The 7,351-nt window shown below is 39.3% G+C and overlaps 1 protein-coding gene and 1 long non-coding RNA gene across 2 annotated transcripts in view; both read right to left on the bottom strand.

The window, feature by feature from the left end:
- LOC103590293 overlaps positions 1-4,320 on the bottom strand; it is a 6,277-nt gene extending 1,957 nt beyond the window's left edge. The window contains exon 1 of the long non-coding RNA XR_550456.1: positions 4,051-4,320. This is a non-coding gene — a long non-coding RNA (uncharacterized LOC103590293). The remainder of the gene's footprint in view (positions 1-4,050) is intronic.
- Positions 1-7,351, bottom strand: part of LOC103590301 (probable guanine nucleotide exchange factor MCF2L2) — an 83,980-nt gene that overhangs the window by 59,598 nt on the left and 17,031 nt on the right. The gene's annotated exons all lie outside the window — the stretch shown is intronic.

The raw sequence follows: 7,351 nt of genomic DNA, 5'->3' as shown, positions 1-7,351 counted from the left end.
GGGGAGTAGGGGGGTGGGGGGACGACGACTACCACACGATGACTGTCCACTCACTAATCTGCTTCTCTCATCATTCAACAAAAATAATCATCTAAATGTATATGAAGTAATCTTAAAACAGAGGCCTAGGTAGTGTAAACTTTTGGCCTAACATTTCTTTCTGTGTGATTTTAGGGTCAGCATGCTGGGAAATAAGCCAAGCCTAGCCTGAGAATCTGTTTCTCTCTCCTTCCAGCATACCTTGGGCCCTCCCCACTGCTTAGCACAGGCCCCTTAATGCCTATACCCCCATTCTCAGCCCACCGCCAGCCCTGGATTCAGTCAAGTCTGTTGGCTGGAAGCAGTGTCATGGGTGTAGGGTAAAAGCTGCACATAGCCCCATTCCCTCCTCCTGAGTATACCAGAGTTCCCCCTCCCCCCTGGAAGACTGCCCCTGGCCAAGGTAGTTGCTCAAGGAAAGGCCCCCTGGAGGGAGCACAGACCTTAAGTAAATGAATAAACACTCTGGTGCCAGGAGAGTAGTAGGAAGATTAATTTGTCTATCCAGCCTCATCTCGGGCATGCTCTGAGTTATGTAAACTGGGTGAGGGTCTGCATGTAAGCCCCAAAATGATTTACACCCCTACATTAATCTGTTAACTATATAACTGCTGTATGTTCTCTGTGGCGGTGAGGACTTCTTACCAACAGGCCACCCCTGGTGTCTCTCATAAGTCTAATAAACAGATGTCTCTACCTGCTGGACCTCTGGGTGATTTCTTTGGAACAGGTAAACACTATGCGAGTGCCCTCTCAGATTTGGGGCTTCAACATTACACATGGGCAAAACAATATAATATGGTTTCATATGATGAGACGAGAAGGCAGATTAGACCAAGAGACAGGGAGACAGAAACACAGAGAAGACCATGTGAAAATGGAGACAGATATTGGAATGATGCAGTCACAAGCCAAGAAATGCCTAGAGCTGCCAGAAGCTACAAAAGACAAGAAACTGAATCTTCCCTATAGCCTTTGGAGAGTGGCCCTGATAGCACCTTGATTTTGGACTTCTGGCCTTTAGAACTGTGAGAAAATAAATTTGTTGTTGTAAGCCATCAAGTTTGTGGTCATTTGTTACAGAAGCCACAGGAAACTAATACAATAGGCATGGACTAAAAACAGACAATTCACAGAAGAAATATAGCCAATGAATACACATCTAAAACATGTCTAATCTCATGTCTTAGTCTGTTCCTGCTGCTATAACAAAATACTTTAGACTAGGTAATTTGTAAATAATAGAAATTTATTTCTCACAGTTCTGGAGTCTGGGAAATCCCAGATCAAGGCTCCAGCAGGTTCAGTGTCTGGCGAGGGCTGCTCTCTGCCTCCACGATGCTGCCCTCTTGCTGCATCTTTACATGGCAGAAGGGCAAGAATAATAAATGTCCTCACAGGCAGAAGAGATGGAAGTAGGAGGCAGCTCTCTGAAGCTTCTTTTATAAGGGGATTAATCCCATTCACTAGGGTGGAGCCCTCATGACCTTATCACTTCCCAGAGGCCCCACCTTCTAATACCATCACCTTGGGGTTTAGGATTTCAACATGTGAAGTTTAGAGGGACACATACATTCAAAATGTAGAACCTCACTAAGAAAGAAACGTAAATTAAAACAAAATGAGATCTTTTCTGCCTGAGGGGTTAGCAATTATTTCAAAGATTAATAACATATAAAGTTGGCAAGAGTGTAATCAGATTCTCCATAATGGGTATAATCTTTCTGTTGATTAATTTGGAAATGTCTGTCAAAATATTAAATATGCAGCCTTTTAGCCAAGAAATTTGCAAGTCTAGGAATTTAACCTAAGGTAATATTAACACAAGTGCAAAATAAGTAGATAACTAAGATATTTATTATAGTAAGTTCTGTTGCAAATGTCCATTGATAGAGGATTGGTTAAATACATGACGATACAGTCATATAATAGAATACTATGGAGCCATTACATAAAACCAGATAAATCTATATGTAATGACAGGAAAAGAATTTCAAAGAATATTGTTATTAAAAACAGGAAGCAAGATACAGAACAAAATATTATCATTTATGTTAACTTTATATATATGTATGTATAGAGGAACTTCTTTAATATTTTTACAATAAGTGAGGCAGAGATGGTAAGCTGCACACCAAAATGTCGTAATCCTCTCCCATACAGTAGCATAATCACTGGAAGGTGGCTGATTAGCCAGGCACTTGATCTCCCCCAATCCCTTATCTCCAGGTACGGTCATGTGACTAGTGCATGCCCATGGGAGGTAAGTAAAAATGATGTGTTACTTCTGAGCCCGAGTATTTAAGAAATAGGTGTGTCTTCACGCTGTTTTTCCCTCTTCCAGGCTGTAAGGTGACTACTCCAAGGCTTGGGGGTGGCAAACCCACAAGACAGAAGCAGCCAGGGTCTCTGAAACTCTGAGGGAAAACGGCCCTCTGACCAGAGTCAGTGTATTAAAATGTATTAATCCATTGAAACTTGGGAGTTTTCACAGCAGCTGGTGTTACCCTAACTTATAGGCATGCATTCATTTTATAATAATATTTTATATACATTTTTTTCTTTAAAAAGAGGAAATAAAGGGTCAGTGGAAAAGCAAACCTCCAACTGCTAACTCTCCCTGATGCCCAACAATTACATAAAATATGGGTCTTGACTAACACACATTCCAATAAGTATGTCACCTCTTAAATTTCATTCCCCTCATCTCAAGGAATCAGAAAGTACAGTGCAACAATGATAAATTTATTTTAAAAGTACATTTCTCCATTTAATAACTGCCCCCTCTTGAAGAAACAGGTTCCAAGTACAAACACAGTAATGGAAGAGGCAAAAACATTTGCTTTAATCACCTTTTCTGTCCTGTGACTCAAGGGGAATAAATGAGTTATAAACATTTTAAAGTCAGAAAAAAAAAAAAAAGTGGGAGCATACCAATAAGCCCATCCATAAAAGAAGCAGTTTTAGAGACAAGTAATTGCTCCAGCTCTTGGAGCATTTGTCTTGTTGGCTTCCAAATATACAGAAGGCACACTTAAAATGATGCTCCTTCTCACAATCCCACTGAAGGGAAGTGCTCTTAGGCCATCAGTCTGTTACCAGTTCATGTGTCCAACATGAAGCCTTTCAGACTCAAATGTTTTTCTTCAGGGACATGAATTTCATAACCTGGATTCTGATTTTCATCTTACAAAAGCAATATATACTGGTCACTTTAAAAAAAAAATAGAAAATACATCTAAACAAAAAGTAAGAAAGGTAAAACATTCCTTTACCCAAAATTAACCAGTTGTTTCATTGGTGTATGACATTCAATATGCATATATGTATGTACAGACATACATGTGCTTTTAAAATAAGCCCATATTTATACAGTCCATCTAACAATTTGGTTTTTTCAGAATATTTAATTACCTCTTTTAACATAATCTGAAGTTACCAGAGGTGGGAAAGGGAAAGAAGGAGGGGGAAAGGGACAAATTGGTAAAGGGCCATGAAAACTGACTACATTGTATAATGTTTAATATACTAATTATCCTGATTTGAACACCACATATTGCACACAGGTATTGATATTCAATGCTGTACCTTACGGATATGCACAATTAACTATGCTCAAATAAAAAATTAATTAAAATGAAAAAAAATTATCTCTTTTTATTATGAATCTTTTTTTGGGGGTGGCAGCTGGCCAGTACAGGGATTGAACCCTGGACCTTGGTATTATCAGCACCACATTCTACCCAACCAAGCTGACTGTCCAGCCCATTATTGTGAATCTTTCTATCTCAATAATTGACCATCTACAACACTGTAATAACTAATTAATGCATCTTTTAAAAAAAGTCAAAAAAGTCCTTTTAAATTTCTTAACAAGAAACTCAAGGCACTATTGCAGCAAAGTAAAATTTTTAAAACAATAAAATTTCTTAATTAAATCATTATTCTGCTAACAATGAGGACAAATGACAAAACATACATAAAACAAATACCTCATTGCTCTCACAGTACCTTGTTTTGCAATATATTCTAGCCTGATGCAACCTCCTAGGAAATGGTGATACGCCCTCATCTCTGCCTCTGTTATCCGCACCAAGGTGTAAGGTGAGTATCTAGGGTCTTGCTGCTCACACTTCATGCACCAGGTGGCCACTGGATTCGTGGAGACAATGCCACCTCGCTCACCCTCCATTCCTCTCTGCACTGCACTCACATAAATGTGTTTAATCCTTTCTTCCAGCTAATCTCTCTGAAGTTCACTCAAGGTCATTTCACTGCTGAGGGATGATCGTTTGGATTGATGAGTGCTCACAGGATTACAGCCTCAGTAGATTACCAGACTTCCTCATTTGAAACACAAAAGGATGTTGGGGTAGAGAGGGAAATCCTAGAGTCGATGAGAATCCGAATGCTTTTTCCTTTCATGAGACACATTATCAGGCCATTAGATATTTAAGAAAAAATAATAGGGATAAACTTTTTAAAGGATGCTCTTTAAAAAAAATAAACACAAAGAAAAACTTATTCCAGGCCACAACTCTACCCGCCTTCTCTTCCAACATCTCCAAGCTGTTGAGAAATAAAATCCAGCCATATTCACTATCTAGGCAGGCAACACAGGTCAGCACAACAAATAGTAAAAGTTCAAATTCTGAGATGGAATGTAGAGTGTCTCCCACTGAAACTACTACTAAAGATCAAGTGAAAGTGTAATATCATGATTCTCAAATGAAGGCTGGCCATTGCCTGTCACGATGTAACCAAGACCTTGCTTACCACCACTTGGGGAAAAGTAAATTCACCTTTCACAACTGTGCCGTGCAGACAGAATGGTATATTCAGAGTAAGGCTGCTTTTTCCTAGTGCATTTTATTTTGATTCTTCATGCTTAATGTTATTGTTTATTAAGGTTGTGCTCTCAGGTTTAAAGAAAGGGCACAATGTGAAATAGCCAATAAGCAAGTTTTGGGGGTTTTGTTGTTTTTTCAGATAAGCTAGTAATGAGTAAATTTTGTATACAAACTTCCAACCTTTATTCATAACATTCAAGCTAAAAATTCAAGTAAGGCTTGCAAATGGCTAAGAAGAAACTGGAAGACCTTTTTTATAAGAAAAAAGTTTTCAACTTTATTTTTGGGGAAAGGGTAAATTTTACATATATTAGAATATTCATGTCTGAAGTATGCATTTCAATGAGTTTTGACAAAAGGATACATCCAGGTAACTCATATCTCTTTCAAGATATAGAACATTTCCATCTCCCTTCCCAGTCAACCATGTTTCCTAACCCCCAGGCAACCACTGTTGTGACTGTTTTCAATAAAGACTCGTTTTTCCTTTTCAAAAACTTCATATGATGTGATCATAATGCTGCGGATCGAATTGTGTCCCCCAAAGTTCATGTACTAGAAACTTAATCCCCACTATTAAAAGGGGGATAGTGTTAAAAGAGTGGGAAATCCTATTACATTAACTAAAAGGTGGGACCTTGAAGAGGTGACTAAGTTGTGAGGACCATGCTAGAGTGAATAGATTAATCCATTGGTTGATCCAGTAGGTGGTCATGAGCATGGTCCTAAGGAATCTAAAAGAAGAGCCAGTGACAAAGTAAGTTAGTCTCTTGCTTCTGCCTTTCCTGCAATATGACACCCTGCATTGCTGAAGTCACTCCCAAAGAAGACCCTCACCAGGTGGAGCGCCGCCGCGCTTCCCAAGTGGCGCACTATCCAGTGCGCCACCAGGCCGGCCCTAAATTTTGTTTTCTTTACAAATTACCCAGTTCTGAGTATTTCTGTTTATAAGCATCAGAAATGGACTAACGTTCCCTGGACTTTGGACTTCCCAGCCTCCCAAACTGTAAGCAATAAATTTTGTTTTCTTTACAAATTACCCAGTTCTGAGTATTTCTGTTTATAAGCATCAGAAATGGACTAACGCACATGCAGTATGTATTCTTTTGTGTCTAGCTTCCTTCTCTCAGGATAATGCTTTTGAACTTCATCCACGTGTGTATCAGTAGTTCGTTCATTTTTACTGCAGATTTGTAGTCCATCGTGTGGATAGCTACCGTTTTTTCTTCTGCTGATGGACAGTTGGGTTTTTTTCCAGTTTGGGCTGTTATGAATAAAGTTGCTATGAACATTCATGTAAAGGTTTTTATTTGGACATATTTTTTCATTTCTCTTGGATAAATACCTAGAAGTGATATTGCTGAGTCAAAGGGTAGGTGTATATTTAACTTATAAGAAATTGCCAAACCTTTTCCCAAAGTAGTTGTACCAGAAAGCCATTTTAAGATTAGAGGCTACTCTGTTCAGTAATCCTAACAGCCAGTTCTTTGTTGGTATTAACTGCATTCAAGAACTTTAAGAAAATACCTAAATAAGAAAGTTTGGGGCTCTAAAACTTATGAAAGTTTCTTATCCTCTACCATCAGGTATTGTGAATATGCTGACTCAGACTAAATACCGGCTTTGAAGTCATCTAATACAGGGGAGAAAAAAAAAATCAGTTTTAAACAACTGTTTGTTAGACATTGCCAAATTTCCCTCCAAAACAGTTGTACCAGTTTGCATTCCCACCAGCAAAATGAAAGTGCCTGATTCCCCACATGGAGGCTCTTTTTCTTACTGAAAATTAAATTCTTTACCCTTTGCTTCAGATGTGAATAACCACAAATGCTTGGTTGGCACAACAGCACCTCTGACTAGAACAGCAAACTTGGGCCGGCCCGGTGGTGCACTGCTACAGTGCGCCGCTTGGGAGCGCAGTGGCGCTCCCGCTGAGGGTTCGGATCCCACATACAGACCGGCGGCTCACTGGCTGAGCGAGGTGCGGGCGCGACACCGAGGGTTGCGATCCCGGTCCGGTACGGGCGCGACACTGAGGGTTGTGATCCGTTGCCAGTCACGAAAAAAGACAAAAAAGGAGAAAAAAAAAAAAGAACAGCAAACTTTGCTAACTTTGTAAACCTACAATGGCAGTATGTGGACAAATGCACACACGCAGCAATGACCATAATTATGTCTTTTGGCAGCTTACAGAACTCCAGGGAGAGGCAGACAGTAAAGTCTTGGAATTTTTCCTTATTAGATTACATTTGAATCTACTATATGAACAAACTGCACAGCTCTTATGAATTCTATATTCCATGCACTTACCTTTATCATTGGACCCAGAACAAGTATCCAATAAAGAACTGCATTCTTTTTATGTTTAGCAATGGATTCTGAAATAACTGGAGACTGGGCAACTACCTTAGGAAACAGCTGATTATTTCAGCAGTACTAGCAATGTGAATTGATCTAAACTC

The sequence above is a fragment of the Galeopterus variegatus genome, unplaced genomic scaffold (assembly GCF_000696425.1).
Source record: "Galeopterus variegatus unplaced genomic scaffold, G_variegatus-3.0.2 Scaffold47, whole genome shotgun sequence".
Lineage (NCBI taxonomy): Eukaryota > Metazoa > Chordata > Mammalia > Dermoptera > Cynocephalidae > Galeopterus > Galeopterus variegatus.
Note: the sequence above shows the minus strand (reverse complement) of the source record. Positions and strands in the feature narration are given on the sequence as shown.